The sequence below is a fragment of the Notolabrus celidotus genome, chromosome 8 (assembly GCF_009762535.1).
Source record: "Notolabrus celidotus isolate fNotCel1 chromosome 8, fNotCel1.pri, whole genome shotgun sequence".
Classification (NCBI taxonomy): Eukaryota; Metazoa; Chordata; class Actinopteri; order Labriformes; family Labridae; genus Notolabrus; species Notolabrus celidotus.
The window spans coordinates 11,831,635-11,850,790 of NC_048279.1; the positions used below are offsets into that span (position 1 = coordinate 11,831,635).

Here is a 19,156-nt window from a genome sequence, read left to right on the forward strand (position 1 = left end):
TCATCAATAAAAATGTCCTGGAAAATGATCTCTGGTAAAGAGTGGGAACCCTGTTTCCAATCTAAATGTCTTTAAGCCCCACCTACCTCTAACCCTGCGACATAATTGGCTGTTCAATGCTGTCTTCTTCTGTTTTCTAAAATTGTGTGGCAACTCATGTTAAGGTTCATTAGCGCCCCTCTCTTTCAAGTGGTTGTGGGGTGTAATTACAGGTTTATTTATATTGAATTTTTATCAAACATATGTTATACATATATTGAGAAAAATTATATCACGATAATCATCGTTATCGAATTATTGCCCAGCCCTAAATTATGTTATACAAAATAAAGGCTTATTTTTGGCCCATAGAAATTCCTCATGCCTGTTTCTTAAATGGCTATTGTAGGTCAAAGTAGGGCCCTATGATTTCCACATTCACAGAGTCGCGGACGGAATCGCGGAATTGGACAATAAAAACGGAATCTACTGTTAAACGCGGAATATTTCGGAAATTGACATAATGTGACTAAAATGCTGTCATCATGAGGAGAAGGAATATTTGTCTAGGGAATTGTTTCCGCTGACCGCTCATTCGTGGCACCACTCATGGATCTCCTCGCAAACACTCACCCGCTCCCTCCTGAAATAAACAACCTGTTGAAGCAGCCACCAGAAACACCTGCTAAGTCTGCAAAAAAAACATGAAACTCATCTCTTACTCCAAAATACAGAGCTGAACAGTTCCCAAATTACTTCTATGTGTCAGGTGAAATGCTTTTTTGCAAATTCTGCCAACATACTGTTGACTGGAAATATAAAAATACATGTGATGACCAATTGTTGTGCAAAGCCATGTGAAAAACAGAGAAAAGCACAGTGCTGCTAATGCTAGCCATGTCAACCTGCACTTACTTTTTGCAATTCATCATCAGACATTTTATTCACCAACACAAAAAGCACACACTATATGGTGGTAAAAAAGTGTAAAGGGTAAAAAAAACTAATTCAAAGAAATTAAAATGTAAAAAATGGAATTTGGGAAAAAATAAAACGGATTTCATAGGGCCCTATGAAAGCAAAAAACCAAGAGTCTATAGCCATTTTAGCTCTGTGCAATGCTTTTAGAGAACTGTTAACATTAGCATCCTGGCTGGAAATACCCCACAAGAAGCCGGAGTGAGCCCACGTGAGAGCACACATGGTAAAAGTCACTTCACAGCACATGAGTGGGTGAGGTGATGACATTTATATCTTGCAACCAGTGTGATCTCCATGCACATAATGAGTCTGCTGTGTACCCTTTCACTGGCCAGTATGTTCCTTCCACTCATTCATTAACACTGAATATGTCATGTTACACTGAGCATTGATAAAAAGATGTACACAGTTTTAGACACTGCTCATGGATATCTTGCAAACTTTACACCGTGCAGCATCTTTTTTTTCTTGCATTGACGATCTGTCTTTTGTTATATTTTTGGGGCTTTTTGTTTGTTTGTTTGTTTTTACTTTATGATAGGACAGCAGAAGAGAGAGAAAAGAAACTTGGGGAGAAGAGAGTTGGGGAAGACATGCTGCAAATGGTCGCGGCCGAGAGGCAAACCGGTGACCTCTGCAACAAGGACCATAGCCTCTTTATGTGGGGCGCTTAGACCGCCAGGCCACCTGCGCCCTGTGAAGCGGGTTTTTTTTAATATCATGTCTTTTTACCCTTTTCACACTCCCACTTTCACTAACCGGAGCATACCATTGTATGTTATAAAATAATTGTATTTGCAATATGCCAAAAGTTCAATGTAGGGTGGGATGAGCAGCAGTCAAGGGATGCAACTTAAGAACTTTAAAGAAGGGGAAAAAATCAGCAGGCTTGTATATGTTTGTACAGGTGAAAAAGATGATAAAAAGCAGGTGACTAAATTGATTTCAGATGCATGGTCCTGTTCCTGAACTTATGTTACAATAAATTATCATATGTCTGTGAAGGTTCTCAGTCATCCAGGTCATGGTAATCCAAAGCTTGATCCGTAAGGCAACTGGACTGGTAGAAATTCTTGAAGACATTTCACCTCTCCTCCGCAAGGCTTCTTCAGTTCTGACCAGACTGGGGAAGATATAAGCCAACAACAGTTGTGGGTGTGTCCAGGAGTCACAAAGGGTCCTAAGTGGGGTTGTTAGTCTAGTTCCCGACAGTCGTTCAGTCCCTCCTGACAATTGTTAACCTAGTTCCTGACAGCCGTTAGGGTGATGTGTCAGCTGTGAGCCGTTAGAGTCACATGGTCTCTGGTGTCAGTATGGTCTTACTTGTTTTGACAGAATTCAAAACATCATTATATGTAGGAGACAAATGGTGTCTTAGTCCACCACCTCTGTTAAGAGAAGGGTGTTCAAGCTTAACATAGATGGCGCCCTTGACCCCTCTTTCATACCAACGCTCTTCTCTGTCCAGGATCTGAACCTTGCTGTCCTCAAAAGGCGTGTCCTTTTTCCTTGAGGTGCAGATGTACGGCTGAGTCCTATCCTGAGGAGCTGGCTCTTCTGTGTTGGGCCATGCGTCTGTGGAGAGGCTGCTCAGTTTCACCAATGTACCGTTCCCTGCAATCAACTTATAACATAAAATGTCAGGAACAGCCTGTCCTGAGATTTACAGGAATTAATCTGTGAAAAGGGCCAATAATCAGAATCATAATCATAATCAGCTTTATTGGCAAGGTATGCTTGAACACATAAGGAATTTGACTTAGGTAAATAACATGTTGACAGTGGTGTTATGTGTATACAAGCATTCACACAGTACAATGGGTATACCATTAGATATCAAGGTCTGTTGGCAGTGTTGTAGTACTCAAGTCCAAGACTCGACTTGAACTTGAGCATTGATGACTTGGACTTGTGCTTGGACTTGAGTATTTACTGCATTAGGACTCTGAAGATGGAGATAAGGACTTCTTAATTGATACAGACTGTTCCATCTTTTAGACAAGGCCCTAATAATCTCTTCAGTCTAGAGCAATGTGGTCTTGTCCGGCAACAGTCACTGGCAGGATAAAGAGACGCTGTGAATCGGCTGCTTTGCTTTCAAAGATTTACAGTATTGCAGCAAGAGCAGTGCAACATGTTAGATACGTAAATGAACCATAGAGGAGAAGATGGATATAAGCTCAAACTTTAAACAGACATGTCCAGGATGTACCCAGGAAAGTAAGCGAGATGCTAATGTTACTTGGATTGTCGATTACGTTACTGTTAGCAAAGCTAACATTAATGTTACTGTTGCTGTAACTTTATAGAACAGTTAAATCTGCAGACACGCTGACAAGACTCCATTAGAAACTTATGTTGATAAAATAAATTAGATTTCTACACACTCAAAAGGTCTCACACAGTCAGTCCAGGTTCAGACAGTCTATAGCTTGGAGTGAAACAGTCGCCCTTCTCATTACACATTACAATAATAACGGGGACTCAACTCAGACTTAACACAGGACTCAAGACTCGACTCGGACTCAAGGGCATGTTGACTACAACAATGTCTGTTGGTGTATGTACATGTATGTATATGTGTGTATATATATTTTTTCTTCTTTTCACTTATTTTTTAATTTTAAGTCATTTTTCAACTACATTTTTCTTCACGTTTTCTATTAATGTATTTATCTGTTTATTTCATTCATTTCATTTTAATTATTAATTGTATTTTCATTTCAAATGTCTGAGCCCTTGTTTGATTGTATTTGTTTTGTCTTGTTAATACATTTAACAAATAACTAATACAATATATTAGGGATGCAACGATATCAAAATCTCACGGTACGATATCGTCACGGTATTAAGGACACGGTACGGTATTATTGCGGTATTGTCAAAAAAAAAAGATGACTTTGAAAAAATGTCAGTGTGGAAAATTAAGTGCCAGGAATGATAAGGATAAACACACTTACTGTAATTGAACAAACATAATGCTCAAATGTTCTAATCACATTTATTACTACCAAATAGGGCTGTCAAAATTTCTCCAAAATGACGTTTGAATATTCGCTCTAAAAAACCCATAGGTTGGAACCATTCGAATATCTATATTTGTGCATCATGTCAATAACAGGTGGACAAACTAATACAAGGAGACATAACTACTTGTATAGGTATTTTTATTTCAGATTTAACATGCCTAAAACATACCTACACATTACAAAACAAGTAAATGACCTAATGGTCTATACATAACACTTTTAAGACCGTAGACCTCTCGCTCGCTCGCCCTCCTCCCCTCTCTGTGCGCAGTGCGCTGAGTGAGCGCTGCACAAGACTTGTGCGAGCAATTAAAGGTCCCGACTCTTGTCCCTAATATAGGCAGGCTTCATTCAGTGATTGAAGCAAATATTATTAACATTAATTGAAGTTAAAAACAAAATAGTAGTCCACTTACATTCTTGGCGCTTGTATAAAAAAAAGAGGAAAAACTGCATTTTATCCCAGTGTCACTGATTGTTGGGCTCTTTTAGTCCACTGTCAATGTAGGGTCTTAGGCCTGACAGGTTATTTGCCAAAAACACTAGACAGTCAGTGTGAAGAGGCCAGTGCCGATCTCTTTTTATTCAGTATATTCCCAACGGTGGAAAAGACGCGTTCAGACCGCACTGAGGATCTGGGGACGGAAAGATTTCTCTCTGCAGTCTGCTTCATGCTGTGCATGTGTGACTCCTGTGACCTGTCCCTGACCCGTCATCCAGGGCGCCCACTCGCAAAGCAGCCGCTGATGTTTTTTTTTTCCACAGTCGAATATTAATTTCCACAATCGAATCTCCGTTTTTTTTAATATTCGAATTTAGACTATTCGTTGACAGCCCTACTACCAACAGGTCTTTTCAAGTGCAATGAGCAGTGCAGGCACATCCAGTGTTTCAAGTAACAAGCAAATTAAAAAAAATCTCCTTTAAATCCCTCATTGTCCCACAGTGAAAACGGCTGCAGGGTGATGATTCATCAGGTGTGTTCTCATATTACTTGTATTCCCCGACTTTTAGACGATCGCGGTCTGGCAGTGTAGCAAACTGTTTTTTTTTTGCATGTCCGTCATGTTTTCTCCTCTATCGTTTTTGTTTCCTGCAAAACCAAAATGCGTCCATACTTCTGATTCAAACTTTGCAGGAGGTTCCACTAGTTAAAGTTTTCTGCTCTGCCCCCCCTCTGTGCTTTCCGCCATCTCTTCCTGCACTGCGCACGGGATCATGAGAGATGGTGTTTGCTTCTCAGACTCGCCCACTCAATGGTGCCAGAAAAAAACTACATTAGCGGGAGTACTCCGAGTTCATGTTTGATACCGTCACACGCCACGGTATTATTGTGAGAATTTTGATACCGAAATACCGCGATATTTACAATACCGTTACATCCCTACAATATATATTTTTAAAACAATGTATGTAGGTGGGTAAGTGAACAATTTGACCTGCTGCTGGATTAAAGGTCATCTCAAACTCTTCAAGAATCATCCTCTGGACACAATGTGTAACTTCACAATGCTTCTTGAAATCTAACTACTTCTCTCTGTCTTTGAGAAAGTGTTGCATGAACCATCTGATCAATGTTGCCGTCCTTAGAGGCATGTCATAGGCTAAAAAATTAAAGCAGGGATATAGTAAGGATTGGAACAGCACTTTTAGAAGTCATAAAATGTGCTATTACCCATGCAGTCTCTGACAGGAAATGTCTATTCTGATACAGATGACATTTTAAAAGTCACCTCCTTAACCCCGGTGATGCATAATTTTTATTCCAGGCTCAGACAGTTTCATCTGGTTTAGCACATTAACATTTTCCAGGTAGATTCACTCTGACTAATCCTCTTCATGCGGTCTGTGGCAGGCCTCCTACAAGACCTTACATCCTGTTCTACTAGAAGTCAGATCTGGGGATGACAGTCTGCAGTAATACCTCATATGAAGCTGTTGTTTGTCTAGATTAAAACCCCTCAGTGTGGTATTGTAAGGAGCCGTTCTTCCATTTAAAACCTGCATAATCCCTGGAAGAAGGTGACAGGCCTATAATAGCGGAGCACAGATCCCTGGCGTTGATGTATACAATAGTCTTAACCTCACACATCTCTATTAGAGTGTCCACTGACACAGGTATTACAATCCCCCATTGGAAGTCAACTAAGATAAACAGCGGAGAGAAGCAGAGGCGACGCTAGTGCTTCAAATATAGCCGATCGTTTTTCAAAACACAGCAGGAGGTGATACTTCAAATATGATAGGGCATCTGTCTGGTTTTGAGTTAGTTCCATTTATTCACAAGGTTATTTTGCAGAAAGTTGGCGCATAAGAAAAAAGAAAAAAGAAAGAAGTATTATCAGAGAGAATACAATCTAATAAAAGTGCATCAGCTGTGTGTGCAAGAGGGAGACGTGTTGTTGCAAAGGAAAGTGTGTCTTTGTAATGATAAGTTAGGAGTCCGTTGGGACGTGAAGACTTTGATATGCAGCAGTGACACACATTAGTTTTGTGTATCTGTGTGTATCTGTGTGTCCATGTGCGTGGCGTCTTTGACTTGAACACGAAACCTGTGTGTGTCTGTGTGCGGCCTTGAGTGTCGGAAAATTGGCCTAACATCTGTAAGGATGTAAGACGACTTTTATCCGCGGTGGGAACATGGAGGGGATCACAGAGGCCCAGAGGGAGGCCGAGGGATTCTAGTTGAGTCCAGACCTCCTGCTGGGAAGACCAACGAAGAAAAGGGGTAGAGGATCAGAGAGAAGTTCGTCTTGGGGGGCTCTGTTTTTGGGGCTGTGGGCAACCGATGAACAGGGTGGAGCAGGGGGAAACAGGGATGCAAGCTTTTTCAAACACAGAAATACTTCCCTCCCACTCTGATCTGGCCTGGCTCGTCCCCAGTAGTATTTCAGGCGAGAGAAAGCATGCGTGTGTGTTGGAGACAGGGAGGGGATGGGTTCTGCCTTATTTGCTAACACGGTCCAGCCCAACAGAAGGCAAATCGCATTCTGTGGGGGTGTCTGTCCTGTTCCCATGGCAGAATTTGTTCGCTTTGAGCCACTCGACAATAAATCATGCCACCCCCCCTCCCCTGAAGGTTTGGACATGCCACCGCTGGCAACTAAAACAAGCACTTCACTCTCTCTGATTTATTCCTCCCATTGCAAGGAAGAGAGGAGGAGGTGCTAACAGGGTCCCTGGGAATGGTGAGAAGAAGGAGCTTGCTTGCTTGCATGTGTGTCTCTGTGTGTGTGTGCTTATGTGTTCCACCTTAAAAGTACATGGGAATGAAGAGAGGAAGAGAAAAAGAGGACAAATGTACTGTTATTCTAAGTTTAGCCCACCATGATAGTTTCCGCTTCCCCACAAAGGTAGCTGCCGTAGGTTTGGCACACATGGAAGAGCCTGGCTCTGCACTGGACTCACCCTGGCACCTGTGGAGACTGGAACAAGACCTCTTCGAAATACACAATTAGTAGCGACACATGCAGACACACGCACATGCGCCAAAACGGGCATGACTGAGTTGATGTGTTGGAGAAACGGCTTCCTCTAGACACCAAATTAATCAGCAGGCTGGAAGATGCAAATGACTGGCCTACATGGAACCAGCAGCGCACAGCCAGAACACGCACACACACATCCACACAGCACCATGGATGGACAGATGGCCTGCAGGACCACACCAGCACTCACATACCTCTCTCTCATTCTATGTCTCCCCTGCTTTATCCGTGCCATCCTTCTTGCCACCACCTCATTCCATCTCAATCTCTCCGTCTGTCTTGTTCTCCAACTCACTGTCTCACTCTGTTTTCTACTTTTTGTCTCTTTTTTCCTGCTCAATCCATCTGTCTTTCTCTCTGTCTGTCTTACAAGTAGCTCACTCTTTCCCTTACTAAATCCTTGCACGCCCACAACTCCCTGGTCCCCATGGTGCACTTGCCAAGCCAAACAACAAACATTAGCGCTAAACCGAAACTTTCTCAATTAAAAACTAAGACAGCAAGAGTTTTAGTTCAAATGAGGCGATGTAAAGTTAAGTAGATTGTTTTCCTTTGCTTGCCCTTTCCGACTCTTTCTAGCAGGCTGCAGCATAGCTAGCACAGTGCAGAAGGCAGAGAGCAGAGTCTCTGACCTATTTAGGAAACTGGCAAGAGAGCAGCCAGGGAACATCAAAATACTTCAAAGGCTCCCTTTGAATCCATCGTTACGCCCAACTTAGTGTGAGCGTGTGCGCAAACACAGGCAAGCTCGTACAAACACATCACCAGCGTGCACGCGCAAACTTCATCAGCCAGCGTGCACCCTTTCTCATACACACACACACAGTCACACTCACATAGAGACACACACTGCTCCCCCGATATATATTCTGTCTGAGCTCTTCGTTTGAACTCTGTCCCACATTGCTAAGTACGGGAAAGTCGGAGAAATCACATTAAACGGTGGGTTTGCCACCAGCATCATGACTCAGGCTGCACCACGGAAATTCTCTCCCTGACCCTGTATAGATGTATAGTGTCTTCTTTGCTCCCTGTATACACTAACTTTGCTTCTTGCAATAGTAAAACTACATTTGAGACAACTGATACGGCAGCTAAAAATAAATGTTGGGCTCTGTAGATACTGAAATGCATTGGGTAGAACTGAGAATGTTATACATATTAAAAAACCACGCAATCACTGACATATATATGAAGTATGTGCAATAAATCCCCATTATTCATAAATGCTTAAATTATCCAATAAAAAAATAAATTGCTTATAAATGATGATTTACATATCATCACTTTGGCTGGGTGCTTTCAATAAAATGTTGCATGATATGTGGTTCAAACAGGCCCTCTGCTTGCTGCTTCTTAGGCTGTATAAGGCAAAGCATGTTTCAGCACCATGGACAGCTCCTGTGCTATATCAGCTAGTCAGGACCCCGGACAGCGGCACCACTTGGGTCTCTAAACTCTGTAAAGCTGCAGCAGGCTGTTGTGTGTACATGTGTATTTGTGTGTGTGTGTGTGTGTGTGTGTGTGTGTGGGCTGGGCAGGCGCTTATCCTTTTGTGACATTCCCACCACAAAAGCGTATTTATCGCTTTGAATTAGACAGCTGAATGCTGTGGGTGCTTGCACTGCCATTGCGTCTGTGTTACTTTCACTTCTGACACTTTCACCTCAGATAGCAGATCGATAGGAGAGAGATGAAGTGAGGGATTTTTCAGATGACAAATGGAAAGGTTGAGGGAAAAGGAAACATAAGTATAGGAAGTCTTTCAGCTTTTTCAGTTGTGTGTCTAGGTGATCCGTCTTGCCTACAGGCTGATGCTATATGTGTTTTATTTTTGTGTGTATGTAGACATGAACAAATAATGGGCAGTATCAGAGGCTTTCTATGAGGTCATGTCCCGATGCCCCTTTACAGCTTGGAAACGCTGATTTGAGTTGAATGATTGATTTTTTAATTTCTCAGTGCTCGGGTCAGGATGTCAAAGGAAGAAGACGAGACGGGAAGAAATGTGAAGAAAGAAATGCATGTCTAAAAGCATGTTCTTACACATTTGTATGTGTGCTTTTGTGTGGCTGCATGTGTTTACAGCATGGTACCAGGGGGCATTTGGTTACGCAGTGTTCCTGTGCCTTGGAGCATTAAATAAATGGTAGACAGAGCAGAAAGCATTAGCAGGCCTTTTAGTTTAGTGAAAATGCCAGCAGGACGATATACACACTGTGTTCCTCACTGGTCATGTGGCATGCAGGTCCACCAAGGTAAAGTGAGCACTTGTTTCTAGGTAAATCTACCTGGATGAATGTGTGTATGTGTGTGTGTTTGTGTGTGTAAGAAGTGCAAAAAAAAAAGAACAACATTTGGAAATATGTGCATCGGCGTGTGTCCAAGAAGTGTTTGCGTCAGAGATTTGTTGTGGTAACTGGAGCAAGTCCAAATGGACCCCATGGTTGTTAGGGAGAATGCTGCATCCTGCTGAGAGGGATCTGGGACAAAGGAGGGGGCTGCACTGCCTGAAGCAGAGGGACTCAGGGGTGGCTCCGGGTAACATGGATAAGTGGGTACCCACTTATCTTTCTTGGGGTGAGTGGCTGGGGTCATGAATGTATTCAGGACACAAGAAATGAAGGGTGCGTATTTGGCATGGTGTAGCAGTATGGAAACATTTCATCCAGCGAGGACAAATTCTTGATAAGGACAGAAAGACGGTTTTGGCCGGACTATGCAGCCAGGGGGTAAGAGGAAGTATATGGCTGGTAGAGCCGTGTTTCTATGCACAAATGTACAAACCTGCATGAAGTACAAAGACGAAAATGTTACAATAAATGCTTTTTAATCACAAACTTTAGCAGGAAAAAATAGCTCGTAAACTTGTGTTGCGTTATAGCCTGTAAGACACTTTTAAAATCTTGGCTCATTTTTTTATATATTTGTAAAACACTTTAGTTCATCCAGACTGTTTTGAATATGCCAAGACTTGACTTGGCTTGATGTTTCTTTCCAAAATGATGCATTTAATCATTTTTTATTCTGTGAGGTATTTATTTTGCAAAAAGTTATCACTATACCAGTTAAATCTTGTCAGCTGATGACTTATAACTCAAGTGAACAAAAATAATATTTGCAAAAAGAGTCGGATGGTCCTTATATATTACAAACGACATTTTATTAAAATAAGTCACTGAAACACATTTGAATACTCTGTTGTATCAGCACTTATTATTTCCCCTTTGATCATGCAATATCAAACAATTCAACTGTCTCATTTCCTTTACTCTAACTATGAACTACACTTATTTTTCTGCCTTTGAGAGCACATCATCAAAGCATGATAAAGTGCTTTTTAAATAAGCAGTAGCTCTACATTAATGCCTGCTACCATGCTTATGTGTATATCTGAGCCTGTGAGTGTGCACTAGCTTGAACGTGCATTTTTGTGTCGGTGTGTAGTTTTAAGTATGCGACTGTGTGCATGTGGAATTCCGAGCAGAGGTAGTGCAAACTGATGTTCATTATTCAAAATGCATAAATCTGACCACTTTAGTTAAATTAAAGCCTAAACTCCTATATTAAGGAGGGCTCCCTGCGCTCTCTGCAGTGGGGAGGGGAGGGGAGGAGGAGGTGCGTAATCAGGGAGAAGCTCATAAAGCATATTGCAATGTGATTGAATTTACACCTTCAGCTTCCACTACATATCAATGCATGCGGCCGGAGACACTTTTTAATTTTGCTTCCAAGACAATAAAGTCATTGAGTTACAGATCTGTTTAACTTTTGCCATTTTAAAGAAATTCTGCTTCTTTTATCTTATAGCATTTAAGCAGTGCTTTACTACAAAAGGGAGATATGGAGCAGGATTTCTCCAACAGAGCCATCTTAGCTCTGAATACACACTTTCAGATAATAACCTCACAGAAAGTTTACCAAGAAACTCTGAATACGAGATGTTTAATGGGTCAGATTTCATACTGGGTCATACTTGGCATGGGAGGATGTAACGAGCCCAGCCCTCACCCTTTTCATGTGTTCATAGACCCATTTACACTTTAGTGAACAATGATGACATAGAAGAGCAGCATTAAAATAGTCAAGCTACGTGATGATTACCAACCAAAGATTGGAAAACTAAAACTGACTTTGACAACATCCAGATCTGTGTGATATTAGCAAGTATGGGATGGGACATGATTTTTGAATCTTCGTTCGCTTAGTAAAAATCAAAGATTTAGTTTGAATATTTACTCATTTTTTAAAGTACAATTTTTCATAGTTTTCACCGGTGCCTGGTTGTAACACCCCCAGGCGGTGGCTGTAGAGCGTCTTAAAGCTGTTTGCCAAACGCATTAAGTAACAGAAGAAGAAGAATGCTAACTGCATTAGATAGCAAAAGAAGAAGAAAACATTAGCAATAGTTGCAGCAATTTTCTTTGTTTCTGAATCTCATACTACTACACATATTTTTAGAGACTGAGCATGGCTGTAAAATGTAAACACTACACACTGCTGCACTGGCGCATCGCAGAAACACCACCATGAAGATCTATCATTTTGGCTTGAAATGCCCATCCCTATAAGTAAGTTGATAGACGACATCAGCAAGTGGACAAATATTCAATTGCCAGAGGTTTCTGGTGGAGAAACCCAGAGTGTACGCCCAAAAACAAATGAAGAGCATACCAGTCACTTGGTCCTTACAACTACGATATCTGTTGTCATGTTCAGAGCGTCAAATACCAAGACATAGACTCTGAGTTTTGTGACTTTAAATAAGAAATCATCCAGGCACACAAGACCTTTATGTGTGAAACCTGGATCATAATAAACCAGCCACAAGACTACGTCCCAACAGCAAACTGCACCTCATGGACTGTATTTATATATCACTTTCTCTAATCTTCTGACCACTCAAAGTGTTTTTACATGTCACACTCACCTATTCACACCACACTCATACACTGACGGCAAGGCTGCTATGTAAAACATCCATCAGTATTAACTAATCCAATTCACTCACTGATGGCCCAGCCACCAGGGGCATTTCAGAGTTAAGTGTCTTGCCCAAGGACACTTGGACATATGGACAGCGAGACCTGGGATCTAACCCCCGGCCTTCCAATTAAAAGATGGGCTAGCTTAGTTATTGTTTGATTAAGTAGTTGCAGTCAAAACCTGCTTGAACTGAGGTTTGATACAGTCAATATATTTGATAGAAGCCTCCGGTTGCTCTGAAATGGTCGTGGCCCTGTTGAAATTCAGTAAAACTTGAGTCCAAGGTTGGTCTATCATTTCCAACAACCAACATTGCAAAGACATGTCATTTTGATGCTAGTAACTGTTTAATTCAATGTTTGAAGCTTGCTTACTCTTCTCCATGAATGGAGCAAAATGCCACTTTTGTTGCAAGAATGTGCTCAAATATTTTTGGTGACATCCTCAATAATTTGGTCTACAACTCACAGCTGGCAGATACTGTTAAATGAAAGTTGTAAATGTTCACTTTGAATAGCTTTAAAGGTGAAAGGAGTGTAAGACTTTGAAGGACAATGATTTGAGTGGCGTTTACAACGATTTCTAGCACTGACATGTTTAATTTACTGGGAAATGACAAACTTGAAAAATACCATTGGTAATGTCCCTAGAATGACTCTAAATTACAGCAAAGAATCAATGCAGCAGATATCTCAGAGTAATACTCTTAAACTAAAACATCCTGATCTATTTCAAGGTGTTTTTGAACTACTGGAACTGGAACAAATGGAACAGTCCAGTTTGGTTGAGTTCAGAATTTCCAATATGGCTCCCACCGACGATTGGCTTCAGAAACACATGGGTGATGTCACGGATACTACGTCCATTATGTATACAGTCTATGGTTGATACTCATTAATATACACCTAACAAACAGCTCAAAACTGACCATGACTGTTGTTCTTTATACTTGTGTTTCAGTAAGTTGCTTAAACTAGTACAGCCATATTAGGAAATGACCTAACTTCTACAAAATGAGACTTTCTTTATCTTTATTTTCTGATATTTGCATCATCACAAATGATTTCGTGTCAGGCAACAACAAGCAGGTACATAATCAAGCTGAAGCCGTGGTCTTTTCATGAGATTTGTTCAAAATAAGAAAGAATAACACCAGCCTTGTCTTATATCAAGCTTTAGCACAACTCCAGTATAGCTGCTGCAAAGCCTCTTCTGATGTACTTTGATGTATTATGGTTGCAAAAGGTAACACTCAACACATGTAATTCTACTTTATAAATATAAAGCAGACTGCTGGTTGAAAAGTGACAGTATGCAATGAGAAAACTTATTCTAGATAAACAAATTTATAGCTAAATGAAAGTGATAAAAGGCAATCAACAGCAAGGAAAACACAGCTATCTGATTTTAATTGCTTCCCTTTGAAATTAAGATATTGATAAGCCAGCATGGCTGAATGTATTGGCATCTCCAAGCAGACACACAGTCAGTATCATGCAGCTGTAGTGAGAAGGGGAGTGCGTTCCCTTCCAAGTCTCTGGCAAATCAATTGGCTGATGGATAACGTGTCTTTTGTGAAATGGACTGGCCTGCTTGTCTCACACTTGAAGAAATTGCTTTTGAATAGCAAAATGGCAGTTTGAACAGTCTTCATGGATCCTTCGGGTGCCTACTTTCGCAAAATTTTGGTTCGGATGAAGAGTGCACTCGAAGAAATGTTAGAACGAACCCTTAACAAGTTTCATCATAAATGAAGTCCAAGTTGATTTGCCAAAAGCAGCTAAAGTGCAAGCCATGATGCAGCTAAATTCTCTTCAATAGTCACCAACACACACACACATGCACACACGCACACACACACTCTGACTCTTTTGTCTCCTCACACACAGGGCTGCCACAGCTGGCTGATGGGATAAGGGCAGACACAGGTAGGCCAGCCAGGCTCCATGCCATGGCTCCTATAGCTCCAGGGCAGGAGTGTGTCTCACAACATGGGGGGGCGGAGGGAGACGGGGGCGAGAGCCACTGCTACACGATATCCCCGGGCTGTGCAGCATGACAATCACTGCCACAGCACTGACATAAGCCCTGGCCAAAGATGATGGCTTTGTGCCTCTGCTGCGGGCCTCTGCCTCAGCCATTCACTTCAGCTGGACACCTCCAGAGCCTCCTCCATTCATGGCATGAGGCCCTGTACTTAACACAACACACTGTCTGCACTCAAGCTAGACAATATGGTCCAGATAAAAAATAGAACACCCAGCACCCAGCACACAAAGTTATGCAGGCTAAAGATGAATGAGAAATGCAAATGAAACGTGGCTGGTTACAGGTTTTCACACCTTTGGCTACAAATGTGCGGGCCGTCTTTATTCTCATTCCTCAGACTCGGGCTCATCGTCAATGTAACTTTCAGACGGACATAAGCCTCTAGGGTTTGGTCTCTCTCTGTATGTAGACGAACCCATAAACAGGCCATGTATTCCCACTACACCCTACAGACTCATGTCTGACAGCATGTGGGCACACTGCTCTATATCCTTTAGACAATCTCTGAGAAATGTGTGTACTTCCACCACCCACACACAGTGCAAAAACGTCTCGCTATTTTCAATACCTACATTGCAGAACACAAACATATTCAAAATACCATGTGATAAATACACATTCCTTATCCTCCTGCCAGGGTTGGATATGGAACACATCATTTTTTTTAATCTGTGGGCAAATTTCAGAGGAAAAAGTGCTCAAGGCTGCTTTCTAATGCTTTCTACCATATTTATACAAGTTGACCACAAGCACAGACAGTTAAAGTGCAGGAAAAATCACAACTTATGTAACCATTACATGAAATGCTCTCGCTTGCTTTTGTTAAAGGTTTATAAAACATTTGCATTTTGATTCAATGTGTGTATTGAGAGACAAAAAAAATAAAGGTCAAAGACATTAAGTACCTTTAAATTTCCTCAAAAAGGAAGAAAAACCAGTAAAGACAAGGAGACATGGAGTGTAGGAAGGTTGAGAGAGAGAGTGGGTTGAGTGGGAGGATAAAGGGGAAAGAGCAAGCGTAAACGCCAGCTGATTTAGTGAAGGCTGAACTGGGAGGAACAGTGAGCTATGTGTGCTGGAGTGCAGCTCTGCCACTGAGAGAAGAGGGGAGTCAGCCAGCATGTGCATCACACACACGTACACACACACTGAGAAAAACACATTGAATGGGGTCCTCAGAGCCAATGTTTCCTCCTTTCCTTTAGCCTCCTTGAACTGTCGCTATCCAGCATTACACTGAACCACGAGTCTCTGCTGAGGGAATGACACTTTACTTATCCCTTGCAAAACGAGCTAGAGTGTGAGTGTGTGTGTGTGTGTGTGTTCATGTGAGAGAATGACTAGTAACTAGGTCAGACTGTTGGGGGAGACACATAGCCAGACAATACTGTCCCCTACATGGTCTACAGAGGAGAACACACCCAATCATCTCGTTTCCCATCATTTTGTTGTTTGTCTTCAATATGACAACATGTAGAGGACATTCAGATTCAACACACGGCCAGATACCACTGTAAAAAAAACCCAGCCAAACTAATGAGAAGTCCAGTTTTGTTGTGCATATCTCTGCCCAGCAATCCAGCAGTGTGAGGTGAAGCACCCCGGGCAAGGTCCCTATTAGCAAACGCCTGCAGCAAAAAAGAAGGGAGCCAAGCTCTCAAATGAACCAGAGAATGACAGGGCAGTCTGTGGTGGTATTAACTCAGATGCTGTTTACATACATATACACAAGTGCTGTTGAGCAAGTAGCAACATGCTGTTCCCAATTAGGAAATCAACATGGTGGGGTAGACGGTCAAGCCAATGCAACCTCTTACTTTTAAAGTGTTAAAACCATAAACTGTATAAATAATGGACGTAGTATTCGGGATGTCACCCATCTGTTCTGAAGTGCTGTTTTGAAGCCGATCGTCGGTGGGAGCCATATTGGAAATGCTGAAGTCAACCTAACTTCTGTTGAGCTAATGTGAGGTAAAGAGGCGGGCTTTGAGCCTCTTAGCCAACAGTTAAGTGTTCCCGCCTGTCAATCAAGTCAGCTGTGCCTCTCATAGTGGAAAACATGTTATCTCAATATCTTCGAAATTGCAGAGTTATGAAAAAATTCACCCCTGTACAGTGTGTGTCGATCGAGAAGTTTGCTATCCAGACTACAATTCTCTCGGCCGGAGATTGTGGCTTGGTTAAAACCGAGCTGCAACATCCGGTCTCAAAATATGAAGCCCATGCATAAGTGTTACAAGCTGCAGTTCATAGAGCGTCCACTTGAGTCTGGCTGCAGAAACACTGGAGACCACATACACACCAATCTTTGCAGCAATAATAAACATGTTTGCAGCCAGGTTCAAATAACGGCTTCGGTCTGAAGAACTCATTTCTCAACGGCACACACTGTACGGGGGGTTATTTTTTTTAAACACGACAGTTCAGAAGATATTTAGATTACAAGTTTTGCCCATTTAAGGACATGACTGACTTGACTGACCGGCAAGAACACTGTAGCTGTTGTTTAGGAGGCTCTAAGCCCGCTTCTTTATCCCACACTAGCTGGACAGCAGTTAGGTTGAGTTCAGCATTTCCAGTATGGCTGCCGCCGGCAATTGGCTTCAAAACAGCGTTCAGGAACGGATGGTTGACGTCACGGATACTACGTCAATCATTTATACAGGCTATGGTTAAAACACTATGATTGATCTGCTACTTGAACACGAGCCACTGATGTTACTTTACTCTCACAGATAAGCAAAAGCAAAGTTGAGAATGATATAAGTCTACTCTGTATGCAGTCAACTACAAAGAAGTATTTCATGTTGCTGCATCAGCCCTGCAATCAAACATTGTTTCTAAAACACTGGGGTACAAAAGAAGGTAGGCCCGAACAGAGCCCTCTATTTTTCTCAGAGTTTGTGGGACAATAGTGAGTTATTATACCTTGGAATAAAGTGCAAAGTGCTCTCACTGTGATGAACCAATTAGTCTGTTGTAAATGATTATTGAATGTTGAGGAAAGTGGAATGTCTTGTAATCATCTAAAATTGAACCAAAAAGAAGAAAGGATCATAAAAGAGTCTTTGTTAAAGGTATGAAGTTTGACTTCTATTCATATGAAACTACAAAGCAGAGTTAAATCACAGCCTTTCTTTAAAAAAAACATGCTCTTTGAAATGTAAAAGGGAATCTGAGTGCTGCTTTAATCAGAATTGGAATGGAAATGCACTTGTGGCATGTATGTTTAATGATATGGATTTTGCTGACAATATGAAAACTCTCCTTCACTTTTTGTTTTAATAACTGGATGATAGTTTGACTTGAACATTTTCCTATCAGTTGTCTTTTGTTTTTGTATTCAGTGCGACCCCACATTTTCAAATAGAGATGCACAGGTTTTGAAAATCAGGGCAAATTTCAATGAACTAAAAGATTCAATGTACAATTGAAGAGTGTGTACCAAATGAGAAATGGCTATTGAATGAAGACCAACACTACTTTTTAACTCAGGCTGTAAACATGTTTATTTTCACTATAAAATTGGGCATTTTAATGTGGGTGTTGATGTGGTCTCCCAGTCTTTGAAGCCAGCCTTAAGTAGACACTCAAGAAAGTGCAGCTTTTAGCACTTCCACACTGGCTTCTAGGGTTTGCTGTCAAAAGGGCAAACATCAGTTATAACCCTATTCTCATGCCATAGTCATCTGCTGATCATAGGCTACTGAATAAATTATTAGAGTGTTTCTACGCTTTCTTACTTCACCTGGCTGTGTTAAATACTTGACTGATTGGTCAAAACCTCTTTACAATGGTAATTATTTTCTGGTCAAAGGCAACCTGATCAACCACGTCACACATGAGTGACATAACAATCTGCAGGAGGGAGTCTCACTATTTATGATTTCAGCTCTTCCTGTTGACACTGATTGACTGATGGGTGATATTTTTAATCTTACACTCAATTTTTTTGAACAGCACAAAATGTCAGATCGGTGGTTAATGGCTGACCAGTCAACAGGGGAGAAAAGAAGACGAGAAGTGGTAAAACAGTGCAGACATTACCAAGAGATGTTAAAACACAAGGAAATGAGTCAAAGAGGTGTCGGAAGAACTGCAGAAAACAGATGCATATGTTGAGGTCTTTGTTATTTTCTTCTAATGTTGAGCATGACACCAGAAAAATGCCAATGTTTTGACTTTTTACGTCAGGGTTTTGTCTCAGCCTGTTGGGATTCTATTTGGCATTCTAAATCCTCCCACACACACATTGAAGCTCAATACATAAGAATAAAATGATTGTATATAAAACTGATAAACACAGATGGTTGTTGAAACCCTATCCACTACAGTGTTTATTGATCAGAACCAGTCTGCCTGTGTTGTCAATGGGTAATTTCATTACATGACTAATAAAAATGAATCAATCAATTAAGGGCTATAATCTGACAACCACTAACCTGACGCAACACAGAGCCCACTTAAATTAATCAACCACCACCCACTGATCAATCCATATGGACAGCACTGCATGTTATGCACTTCAGAGACACAAACACAGGGCTGTAAAACACAGCTGGGCTGATAGGCCAGAGCAAACTTTGAATTATCTTCCTTTATACCACTGTATGGCCTTGTTAAATTCTGTCACACAGTAAAAAA

General features: G+C 41.4%; 1 protein-coding gene across 1 annotated transcript in view; it reads right to left on the bottom strand.

The window, feature by feature from the left end:
• LOC117817883 (teneurin-2) overlaps positions 1-19,156 on the bottom strand; it is a 134,112-nt gene that overhangs the window by 113,235 nt on the left and 1,721 nt on the right. The gene's annotated exons all lie outside the window — the stretch shown is intronic.